The sequence below is a fragment of the Emydura macquarii genome, unplaced genomic scaffold (genome assembly GCF_026122565.2).
Source record: "Emydura macquarii macquarii isolate MOO-44397 ecotype Brisbane River unplaced genomic scaffold, CSIRO-AGI_Emac_v2 contig_374, whole genome shotgun sequence".
NCBI classification, from domain to species: domain Eukaryota; kingdom Metazoa; phylum Chordata; order Testudines; family Chelidae; genus Emydura; species Emydura macquarii.
Window position 1 is genome coordinate 14,843,775 of NW_027130511.1, and position 17,244 is coordinate 14,861,018.

Below are 17,244 nucleotides of genomic sequence, written 5' to 3' on the forward strand. Positions count from 1 at the left end.
AATTCTTAGCATATTCAGGGATCAGTGTGCAACAGCATGAAGCCTTCTTTACTACTTGACCTATGGAAGTAGAGATAAGAGGGGCACCTTTTTCCCCATTTCGGTCAGTGTTAATCTTCTACGGTGGGTCTAAAAAGGACTGACATCTATTTTGCCTCTCCAGATGCTTTGGCTCAACTTCCTAAAAGTTTTTGACATAGCACATTACTGACAATAACAAACTGGATTTTAATGGAATATACCAGTATTTTAAGGATGAACAGGGAAATTTGGGAGAGAGGAGCATATCACTTTATTCCACAGTTGTACTTCAAACTAAAGCAGGATGAGTAACCGATTTTTTTTATTTGCTAATAATTCTGAAAAACCTAAACAGATAAATGTTTCATATTGAACTGAAAATGCAAAATTTTGGCAAACTGAATTTAAAAAAAAGTGGATCAAATGAAACATTTTATTTCAATTTTGACCACTTTAAAACATTTTTGTTTTGTTTTTTTAAACTAAAACTAAAGGAAATTTTGAAACAAGAAGTTATTTCAAGCCAAAAATCAAAAACATTTCATTCTGAAAACTTTGAAACAAACCATTTTGGTTTTGTCACCAAATTTGCATTTCACTTTTTTTTGGGGGGTGGTGGTGGTGGTGGGGAGCGGGGGAGGAGTTTTGAATGAATAATTTCATCCAGCTGTAATGCAAACACAGCCATAGAAAAAGGAAACAGAGCAATGGAGTGGGCCATAGGTGGTAGTTTGTGGTTTTAGGAAACCTAGGCTGCTGACTACAACTAGGCCTGAGACTGGAAACTTGAAATATAGGAGACTCAGAGCACTTCTTTTCTCAGCCAGAAAGAATCCTGGAGAGTGCAGTCCCAGAACTGTTAGAATTTTTAGAACTCGATCAGTAGAGCATGCTTGGAAAGGGGGAAAGGATATAAATCACTTGCTTCCTTAATAAGAGGAGACATTGTGGAGTGAGCTGAAGAGTTGGCAGTCTTTTCAAAAGACAGGGAAGTTCTGCCTGTCTTGTTTGAACTTTTCAAATATCAGGTCTCAGGGAAGAGTATAGATTCTCAGCAGTATTGCCTGTGAGGAGAAAACCTCAGTAAGAGGCTATTTTCTTTAATTTGCACTTTATTACAAGTGTTCTTCAGTCTACCTGTTTTTGAACTTTGACTGGCAGGCCATTTGGTTCCCCAGACCATCACCACCTGGGCCCAGCCTTCTGTGGATAACAGCCTGCTACAGGCGCAATTTTGACAAAATGTGCTTTTCTAAAATTATAGTAATAAATTCATAGATTACAAGGCCAGAAGGGACCATTGTGATGATCTAGTCTGACCACTGGTATAACAGAGGCCATAGAACTTCCCCCAAATAATTCCTACAGAATACCTTTTGGTAAAACATCCAATCTTGATCTACACAATCAGTCCTATCCACCGCAACCCTGGTAAATTGTTCCAGTGGTTAATTACTCTCAACATTAAGGTTGTGTTATTTCCCATCTGAATTTATCTAGTTGCAACTTCCAGCCTTGGATTGCATTCTACTTTTCTCTGCTAGACTGAAGAGCCCATTATTAAATATTTATTCCCCCTGTAGATACTGGTAGACTGTAATCAAGCAAAATAGATTGAGCTCATTGTGTCTATCACTATAAAACAAGTTTTCTAATCCTTTAGTCATTCTCGTGGCTCTTTTCTGAGCCCTCTCCCATTTACCAACACCCTTCTTCAGTTGTGGACACCAGAAATGGACACAATATTCCAGCAGCAGTCATGCTGTGACAACACAAAGGTAAAATAACCTCTCTGCTCCTACTCCAGATTCTCCTGTTTATGAATCCCAGAATCACATTGGACTGTGGGGCTGCTTCATTGCTGTGTAATCATCTGGGCTCGAGCAGGAGCCTGACCTCTAGGACCCTATGAGGTGGGAGGGTTCCAGAGTGTAGTCTCCAGCCTGAGCCAAGAAGTCTACCCATCAATGAACAAGCCCCACAGCCCAAGCCCTGTGAGCTCAAGTCAGCTGGCACGGACCAACTGCAGGTGTCTAGTTGCTCTGTGGACATACCCACTGCGGCCTAAAGAACTAATGTGATCCTGGTAGCTCACATACAGCTGACCCCCAAATCTTCTTCAGAGTCACTGCTTCCCAGAGTGGAGCCCCCCATCCTGTGAGTATGGCCTACATTCTTTGTTCCTAGATGGATACATTTAGCCATGTTAAAACACATTTTGTTTTCTTGCACCCAGTTTACCAAGTGATCCAGATCACTTTGAATCAGTGAGTTGTTCTCTTCATTATTTACCACTCCCCCAAATTTTTTGTCATCTGCAAATTTTATCAGTGAGGATTTGTTTTTTCTTCCAGGTCATGGATAAAAGTGTTAAATAGAGTAGGACCAAGAACTGACATGTGGGGGACTCCTCTGTAAACACTTGATTGATGATAATTCCCTGAAATTACATATTGAAACCTATCAGTCAGGCAGCTTTTAATTCACGTAATGTGTGCCATGTGAATACTATGTTGTTCTAGTTTTTTAATCAATATATTTTGCAGTACTAACTCAAATGCCTTAGAGAAGCCTATATATATTATGTCAACACTATTAACTTTATAATCCAAATTTGTAATCTCATAAAAAAAAGATATCAAGTGTCCTTGTGCCCCAATTAAACTAGATCCTTATTCCTTGTTATTAAATAGTAAAAAAAAGACTCAGCAAATGTCCAAACAACTAGAAGCAGAAAAATTAAGTGATTTGCCAAAGACCAGAAAGCTAGAGTCAAGATGAGAATGTAGAAGTTGCTTTTCCTCAGGCCTGGTCTACACTACACAGTTAGGTTGACGTAAGGCAGCTTATGGCAACCTATTTATGTCAGTATCTACACTACAGCCTTGTCCCGCCAATGTAAGTGCGCTACTACACAGACATCATAACTCCACCTCCGCAAGAGGCACAGAGCTTATGTAGTGTAGTTACTTACACTGGTTGTTAGTTCTTTTGACAAGAAAGCCAGGCAGCTAGAGCCCAGCTACCATCCTGGCACTAGATCTGACTCCTGGCTCCTGGCTGGGAATGTTGATTGTCTTGTCAGTTTCATAGCTTCATGTGAAATTGACAAGTCTGCCTGACTCAAAATGGGGAGGGGAGACAAGAAGCCCCAGGTGGCTTCCCCCTCCAGCTCCTGACAGGGACCAGGAAGCTGGGCGGTGGAGGCAGCCCATGGGGAACCAGGCTTCTGGCAGGGAGCTGCCATGGGAGTTGAGAAACTGGGCTCTCAGCTCCCCACACTTACGTCAGTGGAAGCGCTCATGGTGAGCATTGTAGAGCGCATAGATGCTTAGACAGAATGTTTGAGAGATTTATTTTTTCACCTTGTTGTAGTTATTTGTGCTGAGTTTTGAAGGCAGAGGTTTATACAGTAAATATCTTGAAATAATACACTAGCCCCTCAAGTGTGGAGGGAAAAATAAAAAAAATCAGAGAATTAAAAAAATATGCCCAGCCAGCAGGCAACAGCTGTCGAGTAGACAGCTCATACTCCCACACAGTGTGGAATAGCCACACACAGTACAGCTCACAGAGAGCCCTCCCCCAGTAACATTTGGCTCTGCTCCAATATTTTACAGAGCTGCTGCATTATGGCGCATTGAACATATACATTTTCAAAATGTAAAGTTGAAGTATGTTGCCCCAATAGACAAAAATGAAATTATATTGATTTTAGTAGCAGCTGAGCAGAGCTACTGACTCTCAGCAATGAGCTAGATCATCAATACTGAATGTAAAAAGCATGATAGGGAGTGCACATTCAGCTGGAGAAAACTACATATGAAACGTCTCTGATCATGGATATTATTGCTGATGGAGACACCTAGGATACGCAGGTTACTGGAGTGCATGATACTGTTCCCATTAAAGTCAATAGCAGAACTCCAACTAACTACACTGGATGTAGAATTGAGCCCTCTTTAAGCTACGGAATTGCTGGCAATAATCTATACAAACTATGTTGCCACTCCTCTTGCCCCGCAGCCCAACACAGGTCACATATTTACCCTATCATTTAAATAAATTTGCCTAAATCTGAATATATCCAAATAGGATAACCTCTCAATGAGACTGTTCTTCAAATTCAAACATTATCACTTGTTCACCCTCCTCTAGCAAACAACTTTCATAACCTCCCACTTTGATCATAATTTTTGTATTCATGCAGTATATATTGTTTGTAATGTGTGTATTTCCTTTACATTACAAACATGCTTTGTTGAAATACGTTAAATCCATTTAAAATGGTTTCATTTTAATATATCTTTAATTTATCACAGACTGGTTTAAATCAATAAAGAGTCATATATTAAACAGCCTTGAATAGATTCTATGAAAAAAACCTTAATTTATGATGCTTAGTATTATGCATTATACAGTTTCTTTATTTTTTGCTCACTTGATCATGCTGTGAAAATTCATGAATATTTAACTATTAAATGAAATGCAGAATTTTCATTACCATTTTATTGAAAACTTGACATCTTAAAATACCATACATACCATTAGTATTCTACTGCATTGTCACCTTATTGAAAAATGCTGCTAAAAACAATACAGCCATTCAGAGAAAAAAAAATTGTCCGCCCAAGGCTATTAACTATAGTTCTACACATACATTAGTGACAAATAAGTGAAGCAGCCAATGCTCACAAAAGATGTCACTAAAATGCTAGGAAACAACTGTAACCATAGAAACCATCTCACACTGCAATCTGAACATCTTTTGTCAGTGTTTTACTAGAAATGAGATGCTTAAAATCATTAGCCTATCAAAAAAATCTGAACATCTCTTCATTGAAATTTACATATTTAAATATTTTGAAACCTGCAAAAACTTCAACATGATACTTTCATAAAATATTGTTTCAGCTTCTAGCCCTCAACTATCACTTTAGATATAACAACAAAAATTATACATGAAGAAGACTTACAATTTTCCCCCCTCTTTCTTTAAGCTGCATGTACTGGATGAAGAACCTAAGCAAAAAGGAGAATGGGTTAGGAATGAGGACTATTTACCAACTTCTCTCTTCCCCAAATCTTCACAGCCTTGGCATTCTTCACCTCCACTTATATATTCTTTCATTTTAAACCACCTACAGTCTTAACCACTACCCATTGTAGTGACAAGATTAGATATTTTATAAACCTTCATGACAGTGAGTAAAAAAATTGTCTCTAGATAATGAGATACTTGAATAAGAAATTTTCCAACCAATTTAGAAAAGTTTTTAAACTTTTGAATATTAAAGTACCTATCCAACCTCTAATAGCTTATGCTTGGCATTTTACTAGTAGCATTCTTAATAGCCTATACCTGGTCTGGCCATTTACACTATAGTCTGCATTTTATATATACCAGTCTGTGAAATCCTTCATTTCATTGACAGTGAGTGAATACATCCTATAGAAATTGAGAAGTCTTCAGGAGTGGATACCAGGCTATGCTACACTGGGGAATTGTCCTTATTACAGTCTAGCTATGCCATTGCAAAACTTCAGTAGGAAAAGGCCAACCATGAAGTTTAAATGGGTAAACAAGATTTTACAAAGGCTCATTTTTAATCACAGAATTTTCCATATGTTTTACTCACAGGCCAGAAGTACACACCACAAAAGCAGGTGAAAAGAAAAAGGCGTGTGAGAAGAAGGTATGATATGATATATGGTGAATCCATAAAGTGTTCTTTACAAACGTGCTTTCATTAACTAAGTATTTTTAAACAAGGGGTCTTGCGGAATTAAGCAGATGTGGATTTCCCCATTTTAAAGACTCTGGGACTGCAAATCTTTCTGCAAAACAGAGATAGTAATATGGATGTCAGTGAAAATTTTGCTATGTAAAGACTGCAGAATTGTGCCACAAAGAGAAAAAAGTTAATAAAAGTTCAAAAATACATTGAGAGGAGCAGACCATGAATAAAATCTATATTTATTACACGGAGAATAATAAGTGGTTTGAGAACAAAAAGTTTGTTAGAAGTCATTTTTCTCTCAATCCTTTCCATGCAAATAAATGGCTTCATAAGTTTCTGAAAGGTATTAGATTTAGGTAATGCAGTATTCACTTGATGCACGATTTCAGGAAACGGAAGTGTTGTCTAGTGTTTTGATTGCAGGATCTCTCTGATTTAGAATCACTGGGTCAAAAAATCCATTTAAGGGATAATTCTAGTGTAAGGGTATAGTGTAAAGGTGTAGAAACTCCATAAGTTTGGACTCCCATTTTCCACCAGACAAATTCCCCATGCACTTACCTCATTCACTGTATGCACTTTACAAAGCAAACAATAAGTAATAGTTTCTGGCTTGCTTCAGCATAAAGTTACCATGCAATGAATGAGGCAAGACTTTTATGGAAGACATCAGGAACAGACGGATATTGAGCCAGTGTTACAATTTTTCTTTGTTATTTGGTTGTATAATCAGTTATTGAACTGTGTTTATTATATTTGTCTTTCTGATGCTACAATGGCAAAAGATCAGATTTCACCAGATCTCTTGCTCTTATAGATTCAAACTGTGATCATCTAGTCAGACCTCCTATATAACAGAGTCCATAGAACTTTCCCAGAACAATTCATACAGCATATATTTTAGAAAAACATCCAATCTTGAGTTAAAATTGTCAGTTATGGAGAATCCACTACAACTCTTGGTAAATTATTCCAATGGTTAATTACTCTTTCCATTAAAATGTACATCTTATTTCCAGTCTAAATTTGTTCAGCTTCAACTTTCAGCTATTGGATTGTATGATACCTTTCTCTGCTAGACTGAAGAGTCCATTATTAAATATTTGTTCCCCATATAGATACTGTAGCTGTAATCAAGTGACCATTAACCTTCTCTTTGTTAAGTTAAAGAGATTGAACTCCTTGAGTCTGTCACCATAAGGCATGCTTTCCAAGTCTTTAATCATTCTCATGGCTTTTCTTTGAGCCCTCTTCAGTTTATCAACATCCTTCTTGAGCTGTGGACAACAGAACTGGATGCAGTATTCCAGCAGCAGTCACACAGTGCCAAATGTAGAGGCAATATAATCTCTCTACTCCTACTTGAGATTTTCTTTTTATGCGTCCCAGGATCACATTAGCTCTTTAGGCCACAGCACCACACTGGGAGCTGATGTTCAGTTTATTATCTCACACAACCCCTATATCTTTTTCAGAGTCATGACTTCCCAGAATAGAGCTCCCCATTCTGTATGTATGGCCTACATTCTTTGTTCCTAGATGGATACATTTAGCCGTATTAAAACGCATATTGTTTCCTTGAGTCCAGTTTACCAAGTGATCCAGATCGCTGTGAATCAATAAGCTGCCCTTTTCATTATTTATCGCTCCCTCAATTTTTTTTGTCATCTGCAAATTTTATCAATGATGATTCTATGTTTTCTTCCAGGTCATTGATAAAAATGTTAAATAGCATAGGACCAAGAACCGATCCCTGGGGGACTCCAGTGAAAACATATCCACTTGATAATTTCCAATTTATGACTACTTTTGAGACCTATCAGTTAGCCCTATTTTAATGTCCTTAATCTATGTCATGTTTATTTTATATTATTCTAGTTTTTTAATCAAAATGTTGTGCAGTACTACCTCAAACACCTCAGAGAAATCTAAGTATATTACATTAACATTCATAAAAAAATCTAACGTTAGTTTGACAGGATCAAATTCTTTTTTATAAACCCATGTTAATTGGCATTACCCTCCTTTAATTCTTTATTGAGTCCCATATCAGCTGCTTCATTACCTTGCCAGGGATCAATGTCAGGCTGACTGGTTTATTATTCCCTGAGTCATTCTGTTTATCCTTTTTAAAACTGGCTCCATATTAGCTTTCTTCCAGTCTTCTGGAATTTCGTCAGTGCTCCAATACATATTGAAAAACAACATTAATGGTCCAGCAAGCTCCTCAGCCACCTCTTTTAAAACTCTTGGATGCAATTACCTGGACCTGCTGATTTAAAAATGTCTAACTTTAGCAGCTTCTGTTTAATAACTTACTGAGACACTAGTGAAATTGAAAGTTTTATCACCATATGATGAGACAATATCTTCTTCTCCCCCCATGCAAAACAAATATTTCTTGAACACCTCTGCCTTTTCTGCATTATTATTGATAATTTTACTATTTTCATCTAATAATGGACCAATACCATTGTCAGGATTCTTTCTGTTCCTAATCCATTCAAGAAACACCTCATTGTCCTTAACTCCGCTGGGCATAAGTTTCTCCTTGTGTTCCTCAGCTTTCCTTATAATTTTTCTACAATTCCTAACTTCTGATTTATACTCATTACTATCCATTTCCCCTTCCTTCAATTTCTTACTTTAAAAAAAAAATCTATTACCTCACTTCTCCTCTAAACTAGGTCAGTTTTTTAACCAGTATGGCCTACTTCCTCGATTATGACTTTTTGGGCATCTAGTAAGTTATTCTTCAATGATTCCCAATTTTCATTCTAATTTTTTCTGATTAAATTCTTTCTCCTAACTGATTTGGCTTATAATTATTTTTAGCTTTGTGAAAGTATCCCTATTAAAGCACCAAGTATATATTATTGGTCTGGAGTTTATTCTGGGTTTGCACATTATAAATATGACCAAGTTATGACTCCTTGCACCTAAGATATTTTTAGTTCTATGATGAGTTCCTCTTTATCTGTTAATAAAAATTCCCCTGTGCTGGCTATCACACTTCTTAAATTGAGGAATTGTCATGTATAATGTTTAGAAATTCCAAGGACGTTTTATGATTGACAGCATGAGACCTCCAGCATATATTTCTCAAATTCAAGTCCCCCATGATCACGTGCTGTTTTCATTACACATTATAGATTGGTGCATAAGGAGGAGCTCATCCTTTACAGAACCCTGATTCATTAGGGCCTCGTTCACACTGGAGACTTATGTCGATTTAAAGTCCCTTATATCGATTTAAGTACTCCCACGTTCACACTGACGCCACTGTTAATTCAAATTAAGGTACCAGTAAAATTGATTTAATAAGACTACCTCTGCAAGTGGCATAGTGCCTAAACCGACTTTGTGAATTCGTATTAGTGTTAGTGTGAACGTAATGGAGCTTAATTCGAATTAATTGACCTCCAGAATGTATCCCATTATGCTCCATTTTCACCTCTCTGGCCAATCAATCTGTGGTGCTCTGTGGTCACAATAGCAGGTAAAGTCCCCTCCCCTCCCCTCAAGCCCTGGGGAGATTTGAATTTCCACTGTCTGTGCTTGCTGACAGCATGGAGAGAGGTTTGCTAGTGATCTCAGCATGGCTACTGCAAAGCCCAAACGTGCTCCAACATGGAGTCGACCAGAGGTCTTAGATCTCATCGGGCTGTGGGGCAAGGAATCAGTTCTGGCTCAGCTCAGAGCCAGCAAAAGAAATCTGAACATTTATGTGAAGATATCCCAGGGCATGCTGGAGAAGGGGCACAAGAGAGATGCTCAGTAGTGCAGGGTCAAGATAAAGCAACTTCGCCAGACATATCAGAAAGCCAGGGAAGCTAACAGCCGCTCTGGGTCCTCTCCAAAAAGATGCAGGTGAGTTTTCTGTCTTCAGTTTTCTGTCTCTGTGTTTGTGATGCCAGCTGATTCCTCCCCTCCCCCCAGCCCGCCACACAGTTTAGATCTCCGAAACTGTGTTTGTACTGCAAGCACAGAAATTCCACCCCTCCCGCCCCAATCCTGTCTGTGTGGGTTTTGGATGCATGCCGAGATAAACGTCCCCACGCCTCCCCCCGATTTTTCCATCTGTGAGGGTTATGAATGCAATCCGACCTCCTCTCTTCCACCCCCCCTCAGTTCCTGTCTCTGTGGGTTTGTGATGCCAGCTAATTACCCCTCAGCCCGCCATGCGGTCTGCATTAGAAAGTCACTTGCTACATTGTATAAAATCATAATTATGACAACTGAAACATATGTCTCTTCCTCTTCAATACACAAACTAGAGGCAACATTGTCTCACACCATCATTGCTGAAATTGATCAATAGATACAGTCTTCCTAACTTTAAAAGCGGTGTCTACATTGTATCCAAGCATCATTATTTCAAAATCTTACATATGTATATTGATCTTCACTAATTTGGCTGTGGCTATCTTGTTATTTTTTTTCATTCTGTAGCCACCTCGCCAGTGGCCCGACCATTAAGCAGTGCTGCGCACACATTGTCTCAGATTAGGAAAAGGAAGAAACTAAACACTCTACCCTACCCCTGGAGAGAGTGAAGGAATCCTTCCCCTATCCCTTCACCCAAGACATGACTGTTCAAAAATAAATGTTTGCATCTTTTCAAAACGCTTCTTTATTAAAGAAAATCTTGTTCATGAGGGATTTGCCGGGCACAGATCTGGAAGGGCGGTGGGGGAAGTGGGTATCATCAAAGGAAAACATACAGGAACTGATATCAGGCTTTCATCAAAGGCAAGCAGCATACAGTGGGGGGGGGTGATCGGGGGGTGGGTGGGGGGAGTCATGAGAAAAGGCAAGCAACATATGGGGGGGGGGGGGGAAGGGGGTGGATGAGAAAAGGCTAGCAACATACAGGAACAGAAATCACTAATGCATCACTCATTCATTGCCTGCAGCAATTGGGAATTGTTCTGCTGGATGTCTTGAAGCAAGGCAGCCTCCGCTGCTTCACCTTCTTGCTCTTTTTCTCAAGTACCCCATGCTAAGCCGCGAAAAGCAATGGTGATTGCAGGGAGCAAAAAAACCAGCTCGAAAATCCTTTTCCTGTTTGTTTGGGAGGGGGAAAGGGTGGGGGAAGCAGCGATGCATCCTGGGATGATGCCGCAGCCTCCATCGCTAGTTGCACTGTGGGATAGCTACCCAGATTGCACTGCTTTCTAATTCGAATTAAGGCTGGAATGTATGAATGCAAGAGACCAGCTCTGCTGCTATTTCTTTAAATTGGCTGCTGAAAGTTGATTAAAGCTATTTCGAATTAGCACTGCAGTGTGAACATAGCCTCAGTGAACAAGTTTCTAACCTTTCTTACTGTACAAGTCTAGCCAGGCAATCATTTTAATACAATCCAGTTTTGTTTGCAAACTTTGTTAAAAATGTATCATCATCATTAAAATGTATTGCATGTGTGTATTGCATAATTGTTTTCGAACAACTTATAATTCTGCCAAATCAATGCCAATATTCATCAGAACCCATAAAGGCACTTTTCTTTCCTGAGGACAATTTCCATGTCAAATTTCAATTTTCTTTACCTAACCACTTTGACACTAGAACTACTAAAAAAACCCCAAGAATTTTATTAAACATGTGTGCTTCCTCCCTCTCTCTCTCTCTCTCTCTCACACACACACACACACACACACAAAAGTATTATCTGAATTATTTTTTCCTCAGATTATTGAATCAGTTTTGCTCAGACTTTCCAAAATACAGCATACACCAATGGGCAGAGACAAAGCCTGGAATGTTAAAGTCTAAAAGAGAATTTTTTTGAAAAACATCAGCAACTAGGGGTCCTAGAATAAACATGCTTGAGCATATTTAACTATATCTGGTGCTTGCATTTGAGCTATAATTTCAGGAGATCCTGCAAAACAGAGCAGGTAGAATGATCAAGTTGAAAGAAAATCTCCTTAGGTCTATAATATTAAGGGCCTAGGTGCATCCATGTATACACAGGCAGAATTTGGCTGTTCTATACTAACTAAAAAACTACAAATTATAGACACCACATTCACCTTTCCCGTATAGTGAAGAAATGAAACAATTCTCTTCTTCCTTCCTACTTAATAGCATTGGGAGACAATATTTATTACCCTTATTTTCGGAACCCAAAATTCTGGAGCATAAAACTGTTGCCATACTAACAACAGAAAAACAAATGCAAACCTCATTCCTACAAACATGCACATACTTAATTTCATACAAATACTCCATTGCCTTCAGTTTCTGTAAATATGTATTTATACTATTCCAAAGAACTTCTTTATAGTAAACAGCAGGGTATTTCTTGGTACCATTGTACTTTAGTGTTTTGTTTAGGGTGTGAAACAATTGAACTTTGTTGAACTTTTTGGCCACAGTTTAAAACCTAGCTCATGAAAGTAAAACTGAGTTTTACCACATAGTTTGCAAAAATGTAAACCTTGTTTATGAGTAGTGAGACACTGAAGTAACGAAGTTGATGCTGGCAGGTTGGAGGTTGCATTGAGCTTTGGTGAAAAGCATACAGACCGTCTACCCATATTATGCCTGGATTTCTACTACTGTTATTGGTCATTAAGTCATTCACTTCCATAGAAAGTCACTCAAGAAAGATACAGTGTTGACTCTTTCTGGATTTCCAGGTGTTAGCAGTGTTCAAGAGTGCTTTTTTCCCCCCTCAGTGCTTGACTATGAGGCTTCAATCATTTCTTGTATGTGTACAACTCTCGGAAACTCTATATATTTGTCCCCTCCATACTGGATTATTGCAGTGTGCTTTCCAAGGAGCCACACTTCAAGACTACTCAAACTAGTGCAGAACGAGGCCGTTCATTGCTTAGTTGTGGAAGCAGATTACACTTTGGTTCCAGCAATGTCTGCACCGGTTTTGGATTTGTTTCCTGGTGCAAACCAAGACATTGGTTTTGAATAAATCAGTAAAAGGTTTGGACCTCAGCTATTTTAGGAGACTTTTCTCATTTTAAAGAGCAGCAGTTCATCACAGCTAAAAAGCATGAACTATCATAAAAATGGAAGGTTCCAACAAGAGGTGGCTGTCAGCAAGGAATTTTCAGTGAGGTTCTCAACTCTGGAATTTTCTTCTTCCTTTCCCCAGCAGAGCCCTAATTTGTTGGATCATACTGTGAATCAGCCCATCATATGGAAACAATATCTTCCAGTCACCATTGGTCAGCACATCATGACCTGCAAAATCACAAGTCATACTGTGATGGCAGACATATTTGTTATAAAAACAGAGGAAATGCATATGCTTGTTCTACCTTTTGTGATGTTGCAACATACACACTTGTGGCAATGTTTTTCTGGTGAAGGATGGAGACTGCTGCAATTGTCCTTGTGTGTCAACTTAGCCAATCACAGCTACTACTTTGATGTTACATTTCACCTCAGTCACACTTCAGATACTCTCTTTCCTTTTTTTTTCCAACTGAATTTAAGCAAGACAAAATTGAAAATCTTCACTGAAGAGCTGCTGGATTCATACAAGTACAAAAGGGTACTGATAGAGTTTTTCTTCAAAAGCAGCAAAAGTAACATTAATGTACCTTTACAGATTAGCTAGTTCCAGATCAGTGGAGAAAAGGGAAAAAAAATCTATAGTTTGATTTTAAAACCTCTCTTTGGTCCTATTTTCACACCAGAAAACAAATAGTTTAGTAACAAAAAAGAACAATGAACCTGTAAAAACTGTGGATCTCCCCAGTTATTTAATAAACCTCCTGTCTCCTTGCTCCTATGCTCAGCAGAGGAGCAGACTTCCTCAATCCATCAAGGTAATTAGCTTCCACAACAGCCACATTCCCATGGGGATTCCTCACTTCATATTTAGGATGTGATAATATCATTAATCATAAAACGCAGAAATGTCAAGCATACAGACAATATCTCCCAGTTCAGGAAAAGGGCTTTGGGTGAAATCCTGGCTTCATAGAAATCAGTGGTAAAACTCCAATTGATTTCAATGGAGCCAGGATTTCACCCATTAATACTACCCATCTCAAACAGCACATGGAGTCTGTGCATCCTGTCTTATATGAAATGGATCCCTCTGCTGGTATCAGAATGATTCCTTATGGTGCCCACCAAGTGCTTCTTCTCAGTTTACTAGACCTCCACTAAATGGTTTAAGCCCCCATGATGATACCGGGGGTGAGGAGGAGGGGGGAAGGGAACAGTTTGAAGATTTCAATATCCAGTGTAATATTTTATGTATACCAGAGCTGGCGAAGGATGCACATGATTAATGTAGAAAATGACCATACGAGAACCCTTTGAAACAGACAGGCAATCATTCACAATTTTATCATCAGCCTAAGTTATTATGCAATGTGTTTTGTTCGGTGAGATAAGTAGAAAAGAAAAAAAAATCCTTTATTTCTAAAATCAGTTAGGGAAAATAATTCATCTTACTTATTCCCACAATCAGAGTAAATGATGCACATTCTTATGCAGAACAACAACATTATTACTAGCAAGTCAACCCTGAAGACATGTAGGGCTCTGATTTTGAATCTTTAAATGTGGAATGCTATACCTAGTTGAAACATTGTCATTAAATCCAGATCAGTGTATTGTCTGGGCTAATGCAAAAATGAAAGCCAACAGAAGCATTGTGCATATTTTCTCTTTCTGAACTTTAATATACATGATGAGCTAACACAGCTGAGATGCTTATCAGACTCCCCATATGACCAGATAAATTCCCAGTAAAAACCACACACATTATACTAAGTAAACAAACCAACCACACACTGTATACAGAGTAAACAAATTGCCATTTTTCACCAGATTGTTCTTGTAACATGTTCTTTAGCTGTGAGTTGAATGTTGTGGCTTATTTGAACATAAGACACCAGACAGAACCCCAATGTGTAGAATATTCATTTTTCATACCTTTTCCTATTTAATACCTTTTACTGCTCACACCCACGTCTCAACAGCTGAGTTGATTCTCTTACTGGACAACGTCTGCAATCCCACGGTGTTGCCTTCCTCTAAAGAAATGATTAAATTAACATAGTGACAGAAGACATTAAAAAAATAAGGCGATAAGCATTGTTTTTCAAGCTTTCATACGATATACTGCAGTCATGTATTTATAATTAAAAGTGAAGTTCTGATGAATGCAGATGTCTCTTGATGACTTGTTTAACCAAGCGTATTCTTTGGTTAGTGTTTATTGTTGGCTTGAAACCAAAAGAGAAGTATTTATGAGATCAGTTTCCAAACTTCATTTCCCACTCTTCCCTTCACATTTGGTATGTCTAGAGTCTCTACATTAAACTATTTGTTGCAGTGATTAAAGATTTGTGGTAGAGATTAACGTCCAGGACCACCATGGTAGCATTCTCTGAAATGACTCCATGTTACATGCTCCGGGCCAGTTAGACAGGCAGAACTCCAGGGTCTCAATGTGTGGATGAGATGACGGTGTTTGGAGGAAGGATTTAGGTGTATTAGGCACTGGGGAACCTTTTGGAAAAGGAGACGCCATTAGAGGAAGGATGAACTCCACCTAAACTAAAATGGAACCAAATTGCTGGCATGTAAAATTAAAAAGGACATATAGGAGTTCTTCAGCTAAGGGCTGGGGCAAAGCTGACAGGTGCAAAGGAGCACATGGTTTGGAAAGAGACATCCCACAGGGAAGGCTCTATTAACAGGGATTCTCTATATCCTAATAAAGAGGAGAGGACAGAAGTTGATAAAGCCCAGGTGGGAACTGAAGAGAAACAGTCAAATGAAAAAGAGTTCCATTCCATTACATCACATGAAGGCAGACAACTAAATAGTGACAAATTTAATACGTGCTTATGTTTAAATGCTAGAAGTCTAAATACTAAGATAGGTGAACTCGAGATATTAAATGAGGGTATTGATATAATAGGCATCACATAAACTTCGTAGAATGATGATAATCAATGGGACATAGTAATACCAGAATACACAATGTATAGGAATGTCAGAGTAGGTTGTGATGGTGGGGGAGTAGTACTGTGTTAAAGGAAGCATAGAGTTAAATACGGTAAAAATCTTAAATGAATCAAACAGTACTGTAGAATCTCTATGGATAGAAATTCCATGCTTGGATAATAAGAGTATAGCGGTAGGAATAGTCTGCTGACCCCCTGACCAGCATGGTGATTATGAAATGCTCAGGGAGATTAGAGAGGCTACAAAAACAGAAAACCCAATAATAATAGGGGACTTCAACCATCCCATATTGACTGGGTACATGTCACATCAGGAGGAGATGCAGAAATAACATTTCTAGACATCATTTGGAACTTCTTGGAGCAGCTTAGTGTTGGAACCCACAACGAGAGAGGCAATTCTCGATTTAGTCCTAAGAGGTGCACAGGATCTGGTCCAAGAGGTGAATATAGTTGAAATAATCAGTAATAGCAAACGTAATGTAATTATAACATCCTTGTAGGGGGGGAAATACGAAGAAAACCCAACACAATAGTATTTGACTTCAAAAAGGGGAATTACACAAACAATGAGAGTGCTAGTTAAAATGGAAATTAAAAGGAACAGTCACAAGTGCAAAATGCCTGCAAGCTGCATGGAAACTTTTAAAAACCGCCATAATAGAGGCTCAGCCTAAATGTATACCGTAAATAAATAAATAAATAAATAAAACACCACGAGAACAAAACAAAACAAAACAAACAAAAAAAAAGCCACCACAGCTAAACAGAGTAAAGGAGGTAGTTAGAGACAAAAAGACATCCTTAAAAATTGGAACTTATATCCTACTGAGGAAAATAGAAAGGAACATAAACTCTGGCAAGTTAAATATAATTAGGCAGGGCAAAAAAGAGTTTGAAGAGCAACTAGCAAAAGACACAAAAACTAACAACAATTTTTTTTTAAAGTATATCAGAAGCAGGAAGCCTGCCCAAACAGTCTGTGGGACCACTGGAAATTGAATGTTTGTGTGCTAAAAGAGAATTATAGGAAGAGAAGACCATTGTGGAGAAGCTAAATGAATTCTTTGCCTCAGTCTTCACTGCAAAGGATATGAGGGGGAATCATTGAGCCATTCTTTTTAGATGTCAAATCTGAGGAACTGTCGCAGACTGAGGTGTCATTAGAGGAAGTTTTGGAACAAATCGATAAATTAAACAGTAATAAATCACCGGGACCAAATGGTATTCACTCAAGAGTTCTGAAGGAACTCAAATAAGAAATTGTAGAGCTATTAATTGTAGTATGTAACCTCCCGCTTAAATCAGTCTCTGTACCACGTGACTTGAGGATAGCTAATATGATGCCAATTTTTTAAAAAGGCTCCAGAGGCAATCCTGGAAATTACAGGACTGACAATAAGTCTGACTTAAGTAGCAAGCAAATTGGTTGAAACTATAGTAAAGAACAGAATTCTCAGACACATAAATTAACATGATACATTGGGGAAGAATCATCACGGCTTTTATAAAAGAAAATAATG

The 17,244-nt window shown here is 38.3% G+C and overlaps 1 long non-coding RNA gene across 1 annotated transcript in view; it reads right to left on the reverse strand.

Annotated features, from left to right (window-relative positions):
• Nucleotides 1-940: 940 nt before the first annotated feature.
• Nucleotides 941-17,244, reverse strand: part of LOC137142705 (uncharacterized) — a 69,576-nt gene continuing 53,272 nt past the window's right edge. Inside the window, exons 2-4 of the long non-coding RNA XR_010917005.1 lie at nt 14,682-14,782; nt 4,998-5,043; nt 941-1,085 (exon numbers count right to left, since the gene is read on the reverse strand). This is a non-coding gene — a long non-coding RNA (uncharacterized lncRNA). The remainder of the gene's footprint in view (nt 1,086-4,997; nt 5,044-14,681; nt 14,783-17,244) is intronic.